At 44.3% G+C, this 18791-nt stretch overlaps 1 protein-coding gene across 3 annotated transcripts in view; it reads left to right on the forward strand.

Moving 5' to 3' along the window:
• The first annotated feature begins 3553 nt into the window (after positions 1 to 3553).
• The window catches only part of MGAT3 (beta-1,4-mannosyl-glycoprotein 4-beta-N-acetylglucosaminyltransferase), a 59791-nt gene continuing 44553 nt past the window's right edge, over positions 3554 to 18791 (forward strand). For 2 of the 3 annotated variants that reach the window (XM_039488613.1, XM_039488729.1), the window contains exon 1: positions 3554 to 3705. The gene's annotated coding sequence lies outside the window, so the exon portion shown is untranslated. Of the gene's footprint in view, positions 3706 to 4480; positions 4575 to 18791 lie in introns of those variants that run through there. The other variant, XM_039488660.1, reaches the window with a different exon arrangement.

Genomic DNA, 18791 nt, shown 5'->3' on the forward strand with positions numbered 1-18791 from the left:
GAAGGTGGGTGGGATTGATACACCATTGAAATAAATGTAGTGATTGATGTGATGACAAAAGCGAATCAGGGAGGAGACAGCTCTATGCCAAATTGCAGCCCATTGTTCAAAAGATTTGCTTCCTAAGAAATGTTCCCTTACCTGTAGATGGGCACATTTTTCTTCTATATCTATATATAGTTCTAAGAAAAGACTTAAGATCAACCCTCTATAGCAGTGGTGGGCAACCTGCAGCCCATCAGGGTAATCCACTGGTGGGCCACGATACAGTTTGTTTACATTGACCATCCGCAGGCACAGCCGCCCACAGCTCCCAGTAGCTGCGGTTCGCTGTTTCAGGCCAATGGGAGCTGCGAGAAGTGGCGCAGGCCGCAGGGACGTGCTGGCCACCGCTTCCCACAGGCCACCCACCTCTGCTCTATAGCCTGTGACCTGGATAATTATCCATAATATTAATAGGGTTGTATTTGGAATCCTAACACATACTAATATTAACCTATCCTAATATGTATTAGTTGTATAATGTGTTCATTGTAAATATGCCAGTATAGAAAGGTTAGGTATTTCAAAATCCAATGGTACTTGTTGCAAAAGTAGGAGTGTTATTCTAAGTATTCTGGCTAACATCCAAAACAAGTAATGGCATTCTGCCAACTTGGACTCCCCACTGGAGTTTCAAATAAATATAATAATCGTCTTTGCTTCTTGTCTTAAACCATTGTGTATTGTTGCTGTATGTTGCTAAACAGCTGCCACATTCCATCCCAGAGTTGGCTACGTTTCACTGGTGACTCAAGTTGTCCCTATTTACATATGAACCATAAAACTCTTCGAGATTCTTTGCAAAAAGAAGCACAGTATACATGGAAGCTATTAATATTTATCTTCTGAAGCTGAGAACATAACTGAAAAGAGAGGGACTAGAACAACTGAGTTCAGGCTACTGAACAGTCAGAATTGATGAGACGAGAGATGTCCTGAAGGAATAAGAGCAAAGAGCGTAAGGAATTTTCTGCATGAAGGATTTAAAGCACAGTGGACCATGGGAGGGAAAAGACTAGGACTCACTCTATTTGAAACAAGAGAAGCTATGACAGGTACAGTGTTATGGTGGCATAGCACTAACGCCTTAATCAAGGGTGACTCTCCCTTTCCACTATAATGTCCATTTGGGCACACATACACACACACACAAATTAGCCAGGCTGCCAACACACACACACACACACAAATATTGGTGTGTGAGATTCTCTACTAAGGGAGTTTTCCATAACTTGAGGCAAATTAGATGGGAAATTCTACTGGAAGACAGTTCTGACTTCTGTGAGAGGTAGTATTTTGATCATGTGCACAAGTGTGCTAGATGCTTTAAGAGGTTCCTAACACTCCTTCCCCCAGCCCACCCAATTGCACAAGAACAGCTTGACCTAGAAATGCCACATTTGTGTTGCTGTGCTGGCTTTCTCCAGGAGGAGAGCTTGTCAGCATCTTAGTAGGCTACTGATTTAGGGTCAGATTCCAACATGCTTCTGTGGAGTGTGATACTCAATAAGTTGTCCCATTGATTTCATAGAGACTACTCACAAAGTAAGACAAAGGGTGCTAATGTGCATGAGTAAAAGGGGCAGACTCTGTCCCTGAGTAAAGTGGGGCAATAAACATTTCAGGATGCCCACATGTTCCGCATACGCATATGGAGTCCGGCAGAACTGCTGTGATCTGGCATGGGACCATAAGGCCTCGGTTGTAGCTACTCTGCCAGGTGTGCTTTAGGTTAGGATGTGCACAGTCCCACACTGTATCCTTCCTAAGGCCCATGTTGGAGCAGCTGTGCCATCTGCACCTTAGCTTCCACATAGCCACAGATGACAATTTAACACATGGGCCACTTCACCTTGAATGGTCCCTCAGAATATGTGCTAACTACTTACGCTATAAACTATCTGTTCAATCTTGTATTTAGTTGTGACACTCGGAGTACCTTTCCCAGATCTGAAGAAGAGCTCAGTGTAAGCTCGAAAGCTTGTCTCTCTCACCAACAGAAGTTAGTCTAATAAAAAATATTACCTCACCCATCTTATCATTCTAATATCCTGGGACTAACACAGCTATCGCAATAGTGCATAAAGCTGTCTAGAAACACCTGAGGAAATGTAATGGGGTCCCTGGGGTGCAACCTGGATTGTGGGACCACTAAGCCCTCTGTCCCAACAACCAGAAGTATCTATCTCACCCTGTGATGCTATTGGCAAGCTACAAACCTCTGGCAGGTTCAGCACTTAGACATCCACAGGCAGGGACACACCCAACTGAACTGCATGAATGTTTTCTCCAGACACTCATGAACCAACAATAGAGAGGCTCCAGCCAATTCTCCGCAGCCTGGCACCCCAGAACTGTACTGTCTTCCCCTGATCAGAACCCTGACCAGTGTAAGTTCATTACCCAGTTTACCTCTCTCTCGATGTGGAGAGGACACACACTGGCCTTTGTAAACTGAGCTGAGATTTCCCAAGTACTTCAACCAAAACACACTGTTTTAGGTAAAATATAAAACAGATTTATTAACTACAGATAGATTTGTAAGTGTTTATAATTAGCAAGCGTAGAGATCAAAATTGGTTACCTAAGAAACAAAAATAAATTTGCAGTCTGAGTTCTATAAACTAAACAGGATTTGAGTCAAGCAGTCTCACCCTGACAGATGGTACAAACTGGTCACAGATCTTCAATGCACAGGCTAGAACTGCCTTCCAGCCCAGGACCACCCTCCCCTGGTTCAAAGACTTTGTCCTCTAGACATGTTTCCAGGTGTTGAGTTGTGGGAAGGTGAGACCAAGTCATGATGTTACTTCCCCTCTTTATAGTTTCTTCCAGCTTGCTGGAAAGATCTTTTGCTATAATGTGGGTCAACCACTCTCCATTGTATATGTGCTCTATCTGAGATGTTGGGAGAGTGGATTCCCTTCAATGGGCCATCAGCGCATCTGGATGCTTCACTGTACCCGAAAGGTTGGTTGTGGGTGTTCCCAACCTCACAACATATTTCAGTAACACACACATAGCAAAATATCATAACTTCCCATACAATGGTAACACATACAATCCAACAGGGTATTAATATTCAACAGATCAAGACTTTAAAAATGATACCTCACAAGGCATACTTTGTACAAAACATATACTTATATGACAGTGATGAATATGGGGGTTCCAGAGTGCTACTTTGAGGTACAGAGCACCACAGGAAATAGCTAGGCAAAACATTGAATATGGCCTGAAGATTGTAAATATCCATGATTTAAAACACCCAAAAGAGAGACTATTGCAAATTTCTCAAAAAAACAACTGTTAGCCTGGAAATCCAAAGTGAAGGTTCCTGGGATGGTGTGTATAGACCTCATGCTGCAAACAAAGGGTTAACAGGTGCCTAAGAGTCCAGTTAGTTCCTGAAGGGTGGGCCAGGCCCAATTTAGTATTAGGCCCAGCTGCAGAGGAGCTGGGTCATTATAAACAGGAAGGAATGCTAGGGGAAGTGTGTGTGCCCTGGGGATCTCTGCTTTGTTATAGCTATCTGCAGTGTCAGAGAGTTGACCTATGAATAGGGTTGCTATGTGGCTGGTTTTCAACTAGCTTCCTTGTTAGTTTCTTTTTTTCAGTGGGGACATGTTAGAATGCTCTACGTTTCACACCCCTGTAACCCAGGTAAGAAAAGTGACAAAATATCAAAATACACTTTTTAAAATCTGTGTGTGTAAAATGTTTCCCTCATCCACTTTAGCTATAGGTGGATGCTTTTTGTTAGGTGGCCAGTGGCTGGCTTTTGTTGGTGTTTGGGTGATGGCCAATGGCTGTTCTTATGGCTCAGCAGTAGTAACCCTACCTGTAAGTGGAGTAGAAAAATTTGCCTAGAGCAAAAGAGATGGTAGTTAAGTGTTAGGAAGCTCTTTGCAATAGGCCTAGAGAAGAGGCCAACAGAGGGACTAACAGACATGCTGAGTCCAGCAAGGGCTCTGAGAGAGGCCCTGAGATAGGGCCAGGGAGGAAGTGGTCCAGGGATTAAAAATAAGGTGTCTGAGTAGACAAGCTTAGTATGCTTGCGAGAGGGTCCCTGGACTGGACCTTGGAATAGAGGGAGAGTGTGGGTTCCCCTAAGGCAGTGGTTCTCAACCTGTGGCTCCTGGGCTGCTTGTGGCCCAATCAGCACACAGCTGCAGCTCATGTGCCATCAGGGCCATACAGGTAGTATTGGATGTGGCCCACATAACACATTGTGGGCTGCATACCCACTGCCCTAGGGCCTCCTGAGGAAAGTGGTGCAAAAACCCCTGATACAAGGGGTGAAGACTACTGACTCTTGAGTCATGCCGAAGGTCCAGTGTGAGAGCAGGGGACTATCACTTTGTTGGATTCCTGGTTTACCTTGGAAGGGATGAGTCCGAATGTGACCTGGCCAGAGGCCCAGATCACAAGAAGAACTGGACCACCAGCAGGCCTGAGTGGCTGTTCAGTGGAGGTGACTTATGAGAAGGTCCTGCAACATCATGCCCTGCCACAGGGGAGAGCACCAACTGGTGAGAGTTTTCTACAGTTACTCTGAGCTCTTGCGGGGGGGTTAAGTGTATGAAACTGTCATAGAATCAGATGGGAATGAGCCTAGTAACTAAATGGTCTGGCCATTCCCTAGCATTCAGGGTATAACTCAAAACAGATCTGGATTCAGACGACATGTCTTCCCTCACCCACCAGGGTGGTCCAAGTATTTGCCAAAATCTGGAGGTCCTCTCAAACCGTAAGGCTCAAACCAGCCAGTCTGTTTATGGCCTTAATCCACCTTTGTCGCGGGAAGCTCCAAGCTTAATCCAGCACCTAGAGAAGTTCAAAGTGGTAAACCACAAGAAGGGATGGCCGTCTCACATTGTTCCATGTGTCACAGTTTCAGGGCAACCGCACTGTATTTTCCCCCTCAGTGTCCACCAAGGGCACCCATTTTAGGCTTCTGGCTCCCACACATCACCTCCCTTGGATGAAAACCCACATTTTACTCCTGCCTGACCAGGGATTTTAAGGCTGCATAGTTCTCTGCTTACGCTGTGAGATCCCCAGCAAGCCAGACTGCCCAAAAAGGCCAGCATCTGTGCTTTGCCCTCTCTCCAAGGGCTATGACCAGTGCATTACTAACAGTTATAAGTTACCACAAACTCTAGGCAAGCACATCTATTCTTAAGGTGAAAACATATGAAAACCATAAAGAACCTCCATGCACTAAAAAGCTTACTAGATGTCACCTCAGCTCCAACCTTAGGCTCTGTGGAGTTTTGGCGTTCAAATCCCATAACTGGGTTTTCCCTGTGGTTACAAGTGTGTGTATATATATCCTTTGATCCAGAATTAGCTTGGGCCTTTGATCTGGGCCTTTTGCAACAAGTAATCAGCAGCCAATGGCTCAGTCATCAGGGCATAGCTTCAAAAGGCAGGGGTTTTGCATAACTGGAGTTGAGGTATTTGCTCTCATTTCTCTCTAGGAAATCCACTTCACAATTATTGTCCTGAAAGTCCATACTTGACTGGCACAATTTTCAGTCTAGTCTCTTGAATTTCCCGGTCCTACATCTGTCACATCTCCCCCTACAGACGTTACATAGGTCCTGGCCCACAATAATACATAAACTGAATACAACAAGGTCTTCCAAGGGTATTGCAGGCATTTGCCCTCTCTGCTGCACCATGCTGTACCTCGTGGATTTCTCATGGTGCCTGAGCAATTTAAAAACATAAACAGCAGAAACTGAAGTTACTGTGTCAAAAACTGACCCAAAACTCCACTCTGGAAAAGGCTGAGGGCCTGATTCTTCACTGCCCTGCCTCTTGTGTAATCCTCCTCACAGTGAGCACACAGTGGGTGTAAACACTGCCATATCACACAAGCCAGTGGAGAATTGGAACTGGTGTGACTAAATAGGCACTGCATTATGGTCAGCATATCAACAAGTCGACTCTGCTAGAACTAAGCAGATAAGCAAATAAGTCCTTCCATTCAACTAGGGCCTCCCTCATTTTCTCTCCCGCCCCGCCCCCCCCCCATCCCTTAGCTGTACAAATTAGCCTAGACTCAGCTAATGCAGAGAGAAGGGAACTGTTTAGAAGGGAGAGTCCTGTAATTCTGCTTTCTCAGGAGGAGACCAAGGGGAAGGTGCCATGAAGAGCAGAGTCCAGCAGGCAGCTCTGTCTTTCTCCGGCTCGCTTGTAAGGAGTGGGATGGGCAGGTGAGACAGCCGAGCACAAACAAGGTGGGGACTGGTTGGCTACATAGCCCAGTGTACGGAGCTGGGTCACAATGGTTTTGTACAATGGGGAAACTTGCAGAGGAACTTCAGCTGCTGGGTCCCCTTTTAAGAGCAGTAACCAAGAACCAGGCCCCTGACTAATGTGCCCCTTGCGCAAGTTGAGTGAGGAACAGCTTTCCAATATGACCTCCCAGGCCACCAAATCTCTAGGTTAGTGTAGCGTGCCCATAAGCCACTTCCACTGCCAGGACAGCAGGCAGAAGAGACTCCCTCCTACTCATTCCAAAGCTTTACTCACAGAAGAGATGACCTATGGAACCCTAGTGTCTGGTAATCATTAATTTCCATGGCTACACATTTTGATACTAAAACCAATAACAAAAACATATAAACAAATGTTCTGGTGGAGATCCAAACCACTAACGCAGTGAGCTGATATTGCCATGGTTGCGGGGTGCTTAACATTAACATTCAATGAGTCTGTTACCAAAAGACAGGATCAAGTTGAGGCCCGGTTTGCAGTGGAATCCTGTTGGCCTGTATAAATGGATCGCTTTAGGCAGAGCTCCTCCTTGCCTGTTCTATCTGAATGATCCCCGAATGCCGAATGCAGTGAACTATGCTGATCAGACATATGCCCAGAAGCAAAATCTCCATTTCTGAAAGGACACAGCAAGTTCTGATGAGCACTGAGGCAGAGCAACCAGTTTAGAACTGGCTTCAGCTGACCTGCCCATCAGCTGTAGCATTCTTTTCCCGGTCCTATTTGGCTGCAGGTGAAATGATAAATACTTTCCTACCATTGAAGAGAAATACTTCTAATCCTTAAAATAGGAGTGCAGCTGATAAATAAAACCAGGAGCAAGCATATCAGCAGCAAGAGGCTTTGGGAAAGGATTTTTTGAACCAGGTAGTTAAATGATTGCTTTAAAAAGCCAATTTCCATGCGTCCTGTTCACCGAGTCTGTTTCTCCTTACTGTTTCCATCACTAGCTCATTCAAAAGTTCTCAGTTGCCCCACAGAACAATATCCAAAGTGCTTCACAAAAGGGGCTTCTCAGAGAGCTGAAGGTGGTAAATAAATAGATCTTGTATACGAAATAGAAAAGATGGGGAGAGCAAAGAACATGCAGAACCAATAAAAGCTTGCAGGGAAGAGAAAGTATAATGAAAACCACAGAACGGTTTGCTGCTAGCTAATAGTGCTGGGGAATCAAAGGTCTTTTACAAATATCGGGGGGGGGGGAGAGAAATTAGAAGGAAAATAGGCCCACAGCCCACTTATAAATGAGTAAGTGAAGTTAATTGTGTTTCCAAAATGTTTGAGCTACTGAAATACTTTTTAAAACGTGTTTAATGACACAATATAGAAGTGTTTGGATAATTAGGATGTCACTGAGGTTTAAAATAGCTTTTGCCTGACATTGAACTCTAATGTCTTCGTTTGAGACTAGTGAAGCTTTAAGCACAGAAGTGCAGACCCTGCAAATATTTTAGGCATATTTATGCATGTGAGCATCCCCATTGAACTCAATGGGAGTATTTGCCAGTACAGAAGCACTTGGTGTTTGCAGGGTCAGAGCCACAGTCAGCACTTGATTTAAAAAACAAAAAGATGAAATACCTTGTCCAAAGTGAACAAATATAATAATTAGCAGATCAGCTGATGTGCATGGTTGCTAATGCTGGGCAGTTGTTTTCTGACAAGTTATTGAAATCTTGAGGCCAGATCCTGCAAATGGATCCACTCAAGCGCATTCCTAGACCCACCCCTACAAGTCAGTAGGGCTCCAGGCAGAAAGAGTTTATAAAGAATATATCACAACAGACAAGCTTGAGCCCTTTTTGTCTGATATTTATTGAACAAAGGAGTGCAGAGGTTTTGATGTGATATTTTTAAAAAGCGTTTGATTGTCTCCAAAATATTAGTTTAAAAAAATTACAGTTGGCATGGATTGAAAACTGCCTCAAGAACCCAAAAGAGCAATAAGAAAACACCGTTGCATGTTATTGAGTGGATGGGGAGCTTATGGAGTGTCAGAGAAATTTAATATCAATCTAGTCTGTCTTGATATCTACACTAATGATGAAGTAGCATGTCAATTAAGGGCTAAATCTTGCAAGGTGCAGAAGTGGCCAAAAGGTAGCACAAGGCAAGTATGCTAAGTAGAGCTGGTCAAAAAGTTTCCAATGGAACAATTTTTCCATCAGAAAATGCACTTTCATCAAAATCAAAACTCTGTGGGAACATGTCTATTTTGAAGGAATTTTCAACAAAGTGTCAAATGAATTGTTGTGAGTTTTATTGTTTTGATATTGTCGACACACAACATGCCCACTTTCTTGTTTTTCATTTTGTTTTGATTTTTATATTAGACTAATATTTAATATCTCGTTTCTCAGTATGATTGCAACAAGATGTTTCCAAATAACAATTTCTGTTCTGCAAAAAATGGTGACTCCTTGTTCTGATTTGGACCAAAACCAAAATTTTAAAATGTTGGGATTTCCTGCAGAATGGAAATGCCAGTTTCCAATCACTTCTACTACTAAGCATGCTGCTTACCTGTTTCTGTATTAACAAGGTGTCTTTATTTACCATGTTAAGTGGCTGTGCGGTTCTGCAGGTATGGTGGCACTTTTAGAGTGGGAGGAAGTCTGACTCAAAATGTCAACAGAGAGTTCCCCTTGAGCTGTTTGCACACTAGTTTGGGATTAGGATAGTCAAACTCCGGTGCCTTATATGGCTGAGTTGCGCACTGGTGTGCTTCTGACCACGTATGTGAGGGTAGGTGACTCCTTGTTACTTACAAGGATACTGAAATGGAGGGAAAAACTGCACCTTTTGGTTACTCTGTTTGGAGTAAGAGCAGTGAAGAACTGCTGGAAACTGAGCTGCAGATCCAAACACTCTCAAACCACCCATGTTTCCTGTCCCCTCCCCACCTTGGTGGATTTAATTGCAGACAAACCTGTTGTTTGCACAGTGTGTGACAAAATATTTTAAAGCCACAAGTTATATCACCTGTGCTCCACGACAGCTTAAGTGCCTGTCTGAGCTGCTGACTGTTCTTTACTATGGAAGAGCTGCTCCTATAGGAGTTTTGCCATTGTCTTCAATGGAAATGAGAATAGGCCCCACAGCTGCAAGGAGTTGGGAGTCAGAGATGAGCTAAAGATAAGTAGGAAACCACAAATTGAATTCAGCTTTGTAAAGTTAACGAATGTCAGGGGGAAATAATCTGAAACACACATCTATTCAGTGAAAGAAAAAACCTATGGATGGGGCTTGAGTCTGTGGGAATGCTGGAAAACCCCATTCCAGCAGTGTCTTGGGGAAGCTGTCTTGGCATTTGAGTACTCCTGGTATTTTCACTTACCGGCAGTGCATTCCGGTACTACATTTTTTAGGACTGGAGCACTGCTTAGAGGGCTGGGGGTCAGCATCTTAAGAGCTTCCAGTGTAACCGAGCAGCAAGAGTAACAGCTTGTCTTGCTGCGTCCAGCACCTTCAAAGGAATAGGATATGCTGTCACGGCACTTGGAGGGGCAAGTTTGGTGGCCAGTGTATTCTGGAGAATGGTAATCAAAAGCTCCTAGAGTTTCCTCGTAAGAGCTTTGTGATAAGGAAGCCATTTGTAGTGCACCATGATAACTTTATTGGTCCTACAAACCTATGAACAATGTTACATATTAACATGTGCTAATAGAAGTGTTTGTATTAACTAACATCATATATCCACATCTGTATACCTCCTACACACTACTTCCATACCATCATTATATCTCCTACACACTACTTCCATACCATCATTATATCTCCTATACATTACTCCCATACCATCATTATATCTCCTACACACTACTCCCATACCATCATTTAAGTTCTCTCACGGTATGTCTACACTGCAACTAGACACTCACGGTTGGCCTATGCCAGCTGGTTCTGGCTAAGGGTCTGTTTAATTGCCATGTAGATACGGTTTAGCCTGCAGTTTGAGCTCTGGGACCCTCCAACCTTGCAGGGTCCTAGAGCCCGGGCTGCAGCTCGAGCCTGAACATCTACACCCCAATTAAACAGCCCCTTAGCTCGAGCACCGCAAACCAAGTCAGCTGGCACAGGCCAGCCGTGGGCTTTTCGTTGCACCACAGACATCCCCTCAAAGGCCCAGTACCTTTAACATGGTTCTTTCCTAGGATTTAAATTTCCCTCAATGTCCTCAATTAAAAATATTGTGTCAACTTAACAATACCATCTCCTAAAACATTTTATTTTCTATTGTTACTAATAACTGCTGAGATCGCTATAAATGAGAGAGCGTCTAGGAGAGAGACTGACTTGCATGTCCGAGGTCCTCATGACATTCCCTACTGTTCTGCTGAGAACTTGGAGCCACTGCTGTGTCTTCTGCCTTTTAGGCCATATATGAAATAGGAAGGGACCACAGGGCCCATTAGGATCTAAACCATGTTTACAAAACATCTAAACACCGCTACTCTGTCTGGTTTCTGAACTGCAGAACAGAGTGAGCTGTGAGCCCTCTAGCAGAGTTATGTAAAGGGATACTACCCAAGTCCTTTATACCACAGACTCCTTCCCTTTAATGTAAAAGCACATTTTATAAAAAGTTACAGACACATTTACTATCACTAGATATACGCCAACCACAGAGACTGCTCCCAGAGAATCCATCTTAGGTTTTACACTAAATCTAGTGCATTCTGGGCCAGGACTTTAGGACCTTGTGTAGATACTCTGCTGCCTCACAGAGGATGTTTGCTATTAACTATGTATATAGCACTATATCTTTTGCTATTATTACACAGAGATTAAAATGTAGTCATGGTCCCTGCTCTGACAATTAACACATTTTAAACCTAGGCCGTGAGCCAGAAAGGCTAAACATAGGAAGGAAGTAGAACAAGGAAAGAGTTAACGTGAGTTCTATTCAAATCAAGAAAGCTCTGAGTTTGTGACCTGCTGCGTCACGATGCCTTGATTAAGCGTTTCCCAGAAAAACAGACATTCCTAGGCCTGTGTCCAGGGACTTTCCTGTGTTTTTTAAGAGACTGTGGCATTCACTGCACTATTATCAACTCCAAGTGTTCAGGCCTCAAAAATCATGAGACTAGCATACAAATCGTGGGCTTAAAAATAAACACAATTAATTTTGTAATTGCTTTCTTATTTCTGAGCCTTTGGGGAGGGGAGGGGTACACGCTGGTCATGTTTTCAAGCTTTTTCTCTGCAACCATGAGGGCTAAAAACTTCTACTTTTAAACAAATGAAAGCTGAGTCTCCGAATCACATGACTCCAGGCGCTGGGGCTTTAAGAAAAACATCAAGTGTGACAAGAGTGGGCAGCACTACCCCTTTGGAACATTTGAACTTTGCTGCCCCGTAGTTACTATGGCTGAGGTTTTTGGCACTATGTGTGAGGGGAGGCAGGTGACAGGAAGTGGAAAGGGGGGGCTGCAGATGAGGAGTGTTACCTCTATCCATTCTTCTCCCACCCCAATACAATCTGTGATCACTGAGTCTTCAAAAGCAGTTCCTGCAGGCCTGAGCTCCTTTTGTCCTTAAGGCATCTATGGTATTTTGGACACATGCAAGAGCCTCCATCCTCTGGTGGCCATATAAGGGGCTGAAGAGATGACACCAACTGCCAAGATGCACATTAGCTAGCTTCCATGGAGTAACTCTGCAGCTGCTGTTTGAGGTAGAAGAAGGATTCTTTCTCTCTGCTCCAGCACATCTGCTCTGACCTGGCTACTTGGAGCGTGCTTCGGAGAGAGAGGATTTGTCATCCCAATGGGAACAAAAAAAAGTCAGATCATCATAATGTCCCTTTACATGCTGATGAGCAAAATGGGCAGCAATAGATGTCGGAAAACACCCTTTTAAATGCATGTCCCTGAGAGCTCTTCAAACTGGAGGAAATGCACAAAATGTACCTCCTATACCTTGCATTACAGTACCTGTGAACATCTTTGGCTACATCAAAGGAAAGAGGTTTAAAAAAAGAAAAATAACTGTGCAAATTAAGACTCCCTGAGGTATTTGATGCTTCAATGGCTGGTTAAAATGCCCTTTTCCGAGGCAAACCTTTGAGTCATTCATTTATTTAAATTAGCATTGGAATGCTTTTCAAGTCTGCAAATATCCATACGGAGGCCTGACAAATGTGAGAGCCAATCAGATAATGATGATGGAGCACTGTCCCCTTCACACTCCCCCTGAATATGCACTTCTTCCATGATGTCCACAAAAACGGAGTCCGTGGGATAGGAGCACTTTTAATGGCACCATCACAATATCCCTGCACTTGGGTTGAGTGAATACAGGATATTGGGTTTTGTGCACTTTGCCTTCTTCACCCTGTCTCGCTACATATTCATATAGTCCTCGTCAATGCATTATCTCAGCTCTTCCTCTGCCTTTTGGTTGTTGCATTTACTTGTCATGTCTAAAATTAGGGTCCTGCAGACACTTATTACCAGGCTAAGTGTTTCTTACAATGACTAATTGCACAGAAGACAGTTGGACCATTCATGGTAGCAAGGACGGTGCCTGGTAGTCTTTTGGCATCAGGCCCGAGTCTGGAAATTCTTTGAGGCGGGGCTATGACTTCCTGTGGGTACTGTCAAGTGCTCTGTTTATATATTTAAAAAACCACCAAAACTGCTAATAATATCCAGTGCAGCAATGGTGCATGCCACTGAAATGACTGTATTCAAATAAGCAAACACAATAGCGCTCAGAGTCACCTGCGACATGGGGATTCATCCAGGACAGACTGAGGCAGGGCCCTGACGTTGGCGAGTCAGGACTCGCTTCCAAAACCTGTTGGAAACATGCCCTTAGTGAGAGTCAGCAATCAGCTGGCAAATGAGGCCCTACTTACACACTTAAAATGACAAAATCTTTTGGGTCTGGAGCAACACCCACTTCCTTAATTGTACCTAGGTGCAGCCTGAATGGCCAGAAATCAAAAGCACTTTGCCTCAGTTCTAGGTTGTGCTGCAGCCCCTTTCGGTTGGCTCTGCTGTCCCAAAGGGGCCTTAGAACCAGCCATCTGGGAGTCTCACTAGCATAGAGAAGAGGGGTCCTCAGGATACCCAGAGCTTGAGGAATGGCGATTTGCCGCACCCCTGGCAGCCCTGATGCAGGAGGGCAGTAAGGGGAAGGACAGGGGACTTTGGTACTCCCTCTGGTTTTGGCTGCTGGTGCTTTGTGACTAGTTGCAGCTGAAAGGACATTAGCATAGCCTCTGGGCTACTGTAGATCAGGGTGGGGACTGGACTGATTTCCCCCGCCCCCGCAGATCCCACCAAAATTCAAGCAGCCACAAAGCTGGCATACAGCCATCTTCTCGCTCTTCCCTCTTCTCCCCCGCCCGTGAGTCTATGAACTCAGTTAAGCTGCAGCTTGGAACTGGGACATTGGAGACAAAAGGCAGGGAAAAGTGTGATTAAAACAAACAGGTTTGTTTGCTGGGGTAACGCCTCTTTATGTAACTATTGTAAATGCACCTCAATTTCTGGGCCTGTGCACAGAGCCAAACATTCCGCTAGCACGTACTGAGAGCTCTCAAACCTGTTATTCTGCTAGAAACCCTGCCTTGTCATATTGTGGGAGACGCTCTCCTTAATCCTCATTTCAACAGCAGATAACACTTCGAGTATTAACAGCTGCAAGGAAATGCACCAGCATATTATGTATGGCTCATGAAAGAGAGACACAGTTTAATTGTAGTGCTAAAGAAAAAACATGAACAAGGGAACAAATCCCAATTGGACTCAGATGGTTCCAAGACCAGTTCGGAGACCACTGAGCTCCAGCTAATATCGATTTCATAACGTGCAAGAAGCAAAGACAAATAGGAATGGCCCTGAGCTAAAGTTACTCTGTGCTGCACCCAGATGAGACACCAGCCCTACTTCTGTGTGATCATAGGCAAATCACTTCATTTGTCAGTGCCTCATCTGTAAAGCATAATCCTTCCTCTCATCCATCCTTTGCCTATTCAGACTGTAAACTCTTTGAGGTAAGGACTGTCTCTTACTACGTACAGCACCAAGCACAATGCAACCTTGAACCCAGTTGGGCCCACTATCTGTAACCATAATACACACACAATTGTTAAATGTATTTAATTCATCTGCAATATTTTCTTATATGCCTTTGTTCTACCTGCTTGTATATTTGCCTGTAGGTGTCTTTCTTACTGTACCTATTCATCTACGTATGTCTTTTGAAACACAAATCATTTCCCCCTTTTTCCAGATTGAATCTCCTGCCCCTTTCCTGGTTGCTTTCAGTCCCTTTTGTATTACTTCTCAATGTGTTTCCAATTTGTGACTATCGTTAATGAGCTCTTTCTTCCCACTTCCAGATTATTAATTAACATAGTAAATACCATGGGACCTTGCACCAGTCCCGATGGCACCCTCTCTAGATACCTTCCCTCCCAGCTCAACACATTACTGCTTTGTCATTCTCCTCTAGTTATGGCCCTCGAGTTAGTCCCCAGTCCCCACTACAGCCTTCTTATTCAAGCCTATACAAGTGAATGTTTCCAGTGAGAGTCCATGAGCTCTGTGTCCGAGGGAGAATAAGGGGCTGATAAAAGAGGCAGATTAAAACAGCTAAATGTACAGTAGAACACCAGAGTTACGAACTGACCAGTCAATCACACACTGCTTTTGGAACTGGAATTTCACAATCAGGCAGCAGCAGAGACCAAAAAAGGGAAAAAAAGCAAATACAGTACAGTGCTGTGCTAAATGTAAGCTACTAAAAAAATAAAGGGAAAGCAGCATTTTCCTTCTGATAGTAAAGTTTCAAAGCTATATTAAATCAATGTTCAGCTGTAGACTTTGGAGAGAACAGCCATAAAGTTTTGTTCAGAATTATGAATATTTCAGAGTTACAAACAACCTCCATTCCTGGGGTGTTCGTAACTCTGAGGTTCTACTGTAGTAGGAATGGGATGAATTGTTGATTTGGATGCAGTCCCTTCAAGATTCCTGCAGTTTATAAAAAGAACAGGAGTACTTGTGGCACCTTGGAGACTAACAAATGAATTTGAGCATAAGCTTTCGTGGGCTACAGCCCACGTCATGCGGATACAGACTAACACAGCTGCTACTCTGAAACCTGCAGTTTACAAAGTATTTGTCTCTGTCAAAGATGAACAGATAACAAGCTTCAAGGTCAGCCACCCAGGTGGATGGTTGGAGGAGGGTGGAATGAAAAACAGAGAAGCCTGGTCAATGGGACTGCAAAAGTATTAATAAAAGGTCAAGCAAAACACCTGCATCTCCTCCGAAGGCCTGATCCAAAGCCCAGTGAAATCAATGGGAGTTTTCTATTAACTTCAGTGGCCTATATTTGACATCTCTGCACAAGTCAGCCAGCTCTTCAGCTGTTTGCATTTGCACTGCTGTGTTCTGGAGGCTTTTGGATGGAAGTACAGGGGGGCACTTGTCTCAATCACTCGGCTTGCAGCTCCTGCTGTTCTGGGACCATAGGCTCTTTTGGATACCCTCCTTGCTTCTGGTCCTCCAGCCATCCTGTCTTCTACCCAGGTGAGGAAACACGCTGGTCAATCAACTCTTTGTAGCAGACATTATTGTATGAATCAAGCAGCCCATAAGCTATTTTTGCTCTGTTGTATTTTCATTTTTTTTTTTATGGGAGAGGTCTGTGATGGTCTCCCACCCTCACCCTCACCAGTGTCTTGCCTCAGGTGCTGTGTTTCTTCCCAGTTTCCTATACATCCAAGATGTTTCATGCTTCATTTACACCAGCTGCTAGTTGACTCCAAATCTCAGTCAGGAGAGCCTTGGCTATTAAGATTGCTTATCCAATCCTGAGAACCATTCCCTGGGATGCTATCAAAGGGTTTGTCTACACACACAACTTGCACTGGTTTAATTTAAATTGACTTAAAAACTGATTTAGTTACACCTGTGCAAGCCCATGTGTGGACACTCTTATGTTTAACAAATTTATTTGGGCATAAGCTTTCATGGGCTAAAACCCACTTCATCGGATGCATGCAGTGGAAAATACAGTAGGAAGATATATATATATATATATATATACACACAGAGAACATGAAACAATGGGTGTTACCATACCAACTATAACAAGACTAATCAATTAAGGTGGGCAAAGTTTTGTTTTTTTATTCCTGCTGATAATAGTGCACCTTAACTGATTAGTCTCGTTATAGTTGGTATGGCAACACACATTGTTTCATGTTCTCTGTGTGTGTATGTGTGTGTATATAATATAGTTATAGATATATCTTCCTACTGTATTTTCCACTGCTTGCATCCGATGAAGTGGGTTTTAGCCCACGAAAACATTATGCCCAAATAAATTTGTTAGTCTCTAAGGTGCCACAAGTACTTGTTCTTTTTGCTGATACAGACTAACAGGGCTACCACTCTGAAACCTGTCACTCTTATGTTTGTTGCAGGTGCAAGCATGACTGATATCAGGTTAAAATCAATTTAAGTGTGGCTGCACACAAAGTGGTACCTGTTTAGCTAAATCAGTTCAAAATAACACCTTTTAGTTGAACTGGTGCCACTTTGTGTGGGGACCAGGCCAAAGAATAAACAAATGGATTCAACCTATTGCTGATACACAGTTTAGTTAAACAACTGTCTGCAAGTATCCTCAGGGTGTAACCAAGGAGAGAGAGGAGGAGTTTGGGATGGATCAAGGTGCTAGAGCTAGGAGTAATGGGTTAATATTGTGGAAGGGAAATTTTGAATAGTGTATCAGGACAACCTTCCTGTCTGGAGGATCTAGACTCCGCAATAGGCCCTTAAAGGAAGTGGTGGAAGTTGTTGCAGATATGTAAACCAAAGCACTGGAAAACATGCTGTAAGGGAACAATTTTGTAATGGCCAGAGAGGGAGGATCACTAGATAATCTAACAAGGCTCTTCCATTGATGGCAGTCCTATGAGTGCAAGGATGGAGGGCCCCCAGCATGCTCCCTGTTTCTAGGGTGACCAGATGTCCCAATTTTATGGGGACAGTCTTGATTTTGGGGTGATTTTCTAATATAGGCTCCTATTACCCACCACCCCCTGTCCTGATTTTTCACATTTGCTGTCTGGTCACCCTCCCTGTTTCCCATGCCATTGCAGGCAATCAATCATCTGAGATAAATCCACATGGTCCTAACAGGCAATGTGTGCTCAGTGGTTCAGAGAAAGGCGGGAAATGCCCAAGGTCCCTCCCTGAAACTGTGCCCTGAGGGAAAATTCTTTCATTCCCCAATCTGGTGGTGATCATTTTAACCCTATAAGTGTATGTCTTCACTGCAAAGTTAACCCAGGACCCTAGCCCTGTTTTACCTCTACCTCACCTCCTTCCACACACACAACCCTCTCATCTGGGGTTTGGCGGTGCTCTAAACCTGGACTAGCTGATCCAGCTAAGACTAAGTTAGAGCTTGGGTTCTGCTTTAACTCAGGCTTTAACTCTGAAAATTGGGGACTGTGGCTGCAGGCTACTCAACTCAAGTGCTGCTAGTCCTCCAAAGCCTTCCCATAATTCCCCAGGACTGTATTTTCCTACCCTTATACCAACTGTCTTCTTCTGCACTAGAAGTCACCTGGCAGTTTATAGACATTGGCTTGACCTCTAAACCCCACATTCCATGTGGCCTGCCCCATTTCTACACAGCACTTGAGCAGAGAAGCAGTCCAGGAGATCCCCATCCCAGCAAGCTGCTAGCTGGCCGCGCTTCTGCCCCCAGGCACTGCCCCCTGCAGCATCCCTTTGGCCACAGGGGCACTTGGGGTGGGGGCAGCATGTGAAGGCACAGCCCTGCCCCACCCCTGGGCTGGCAGCCACTGGAGCAAGCAGGCAGACGCCACTCAGCTCTGCTGTGCTGCCGGGGCCTCTGAGGGGGGAGCACTTGGGGGCGGCAAGTGGGGCCAAGGCAGAGACCCGGCCCCAAAACTGCTGGAGCCCCGCAAGCCACATGGGGGAGATTTGCGGTCTGCAGAGGGGCCGGGAGTTTGAGACCCCTGCACTAGGTGATCATGATGGTCCCTGCTGACCTTAAAGTCTATGAGGCTTTTATTAAATGCTAACATCAGCGCCTGTGGTGCACTTCTTTACCTTCCAGTTTTCTGATAAATAGAACTGGTGATCTCCCGTGACCTTAATTTCTTTGTCTGTGAGGCCTCATATCCAATGCGGAAGAAATCAATATTGTTTGCATAAGGTGTTAGTCTGGTGAGAGAGATGCCAGTTGGTTGCTGTTTTCTTAACTGTAATGAGCAGTTCATAGTGGATAAACGCATCAGATTTTGAAATCCTAGCTCAAAGAGGCTTTGTTTCAAGATTCTCTCTCAAAAGGGCATTAAAATGGCTGAAATCCCAGAAGAAAAACTGATGACCTTTTGGTGAGCATCAATAGCAAGGTCAGTGGTGAAAGTCCAGCTTCGGGATTTTAACTGACCTCAGTGG

Source organism: Mauremys reevesii, linkage group 1 (assembly GCF_016161935.1).
Source record: "Mauremys reevesii isolate NIE-2019 linkage group 1, ASM1616193v1, whole genome shotgun sequence".
Taxonomy (NCBI): domain Eukaryota; kingdom Metazoa; phylum Chordata; order Testudines; family Geoemydidae; genus Mauremys; species Mauremys reevesii.